This window comes from Charadrius vociferus, unplaced genomic scaffold, assembly GCF_000708025.1.
Source record: "Charadrius vociferus isolate BGI_N301 unplaced genomic scaffold, ASM70802v2 scaffold56, whole genome shotgun sequence".
NCBI classification, from domain to species: domain Eukaryota; kingdom Metazoa; phylum Chordata; class Aves; order Charadriiformes; family Charadriidae; genus Charadrius; species Charadrius vociferus.
Window position 1 is genome coordinate 468,599 of NW_009649057.1, and position 2,261 is coordinate 470,859.

Consider the following 2,261-nt stretch of genomic DNA (forward strand, 5'->3'; position numbering starts at 1 on the left):
TCTGGGCGCCCCCCCTGTGCCCGGGCGGGGGCCCCGTGGGGTGGCGAAGGGCTGCGAGGGGCCGGTGTGGAGCATCGTGACCCCTCGGCTGTGCGGCACTGCCTACCCAGGAGGGTGCTGTGCGGGCTGGGGTGATGCCGGCGCAGGGCTCCCTGCCAGCTCGGATGGTGGGGGGGGTGGCTGACTAGTTTGTTTTAATTCCCAAGCTCCCACCATTGCGGGTGGTGGCAGCCAAGCCCCCAGCCTGGACCGGGGTGGTTACAGTGGGTCACCCAAACTCCTAGAACAGAGTTTTTCTGGCACTGCTGAGCCCCGATGCAGCACCCCAGCATCCCCCCCTGTGACACCCCCCCACCTTGAACCACCATGTCTCCCATCACACCCTGGTGAGTGTGACACCTCCCTGCGTGCTGACGGAGCTGCGTCCTTCCAGATCTTTGAAGAAAACCAGCTCAGCCCTTTCCGGCTTTCCCAAACCAGCAGCCGAGCACCCTCGGACGAAGGAGACCCCTCCTGGCATGGGAAGGAGGGGGGACCCAGTTCCCCCCATGGAATGTCTGCAGTCCTGCCAGCTCCCACCTCTGCCCCAGCTCATGGGCTGGGGGATGCAGTGGGCGCTGGGAAGATGCAGTGATCACTGGGAGGATGCAGCAAAAGCACTGGGAGGATGCAGCAAAAGCACTGGGAGGATGCAGTGGGTGAAGTGGGAGTGCAGTGCGTGCAGTGGGAGGATGCAGTGTGTGCAGTGGGAGGATGCAGCACGAGCACTGGGAGGATGCAGCAAAAACACTGGGAGGATGCAGTGAGCACTGGGAGGATGCAGTGCGCACACTCAGCAGTTTCCCTGGCTGCCAGTGCATGGCATGTGCCCAGTTCACACTGAACACACTTCTCAGCCTCCTGCACTCTTGGTCGCCACCATCCCAGGTGAGCGGGGCTCACTGGAGGCTGCCACCACCAGCAGCTGCCTGTCAGGCGGGTAGGGAGCTCCTGCCTGCATTTGGGAGGAGGAAGAAGGAGGAAAACCTAGCCTGCATCAGGCCTGACTGAGCACCTGCCTCTCTGGAAAGATTAAAAAGCCCCGCTCGTGATGTTAAGCGTGTCCCCAGAGCTACCCCCGGGCACCCCATTGAGTCTCATGGGACCCCAAGCCACCCTCACCCCAGCTCACAGCGCAGGAGCCACAGCCCACTGGAAACCTCTGACATACCAAAGCGCCTCACCGGCAGAATAAGCCCCCGCACACAGCCCCACTCCCTCCTTCTCCCTGTGCCCCCAGCACCGGACCCCACACTCCCCCCGTGGGCAGGAGGTCTCCATCCCTGGGCAGGCGCCGTGGGCACCGCACCTTCGCGTCATGATAACTCGACAGCCTAAACACCGCCGGAGCTTTGAGTTCATCATTTCTCGGATGCCAACAAACCCAGCACATTGGTGCTTGACGGGCCATAAACGCTTCGTGCCTTACTGCCCAGGGGTATTTTGTCACCTCTTCATTCCCTCGAGCCTCCTCCCCACCCTTCGGCCAAGCCGAGCTCTTGGGCAGGAAGCCACAGGCAGGGGACGGGCAGGACAGAGGGATCTGACCAGGGGAAAAGGATATTTTTTTCCAAACTTAGTCTTTACTGGGCTGCTAAGTCCTTCTGCAAGGTGCGAGCCCGCACCTGCTCATCCCCAGCGGAGAGAGACTAAAATCACAGAATCACAGAATCACAGAATTTTCGGAGTTGGAAGAGACCTCTAGAGATCATGTAGTCCCACTCCCCTGCTAAAGCAGGACTGCCCAGAGCACATCACTCAGGACTGCATCCAGGCGGGTTTTGAAAGTCTCCAGAGAAGGGGACTCCCCCCCCTCCCTGGGCAGCCTGTGCCAGTGCTCTGTCACCCCAACCGTAAAGAAGTTTCTCCGTGCGTTGGAACGGAACTTCCTATGTTCCAACTTGTGCCCATTGCCCCTCGTCCTGTCTCTAGGAACCACTGAGAAGAGTCTGGCTCCATCCTCCTTCAACCCACCCTTTAGATATTCCTAAGTAACAATAATGTCTCCCCTCAGCCTTCTCTTCTCCAGGCTAAAGAGTCCCAGCGCTCTCAGCCTTTCCTCATACGGGAGATGCTCCAATCCCTCAGTCATCTTGGTTGCCCTTCGCTGGACTCTCTCCAGCAGTTCCCTGTCCCTCTTGAACTGGGGAGCCCAAAACTGGACAATGACCCACACTTTGCAAAACCTCTCGGGACTTTTTGCCAGGGAGGGATGATCCGGC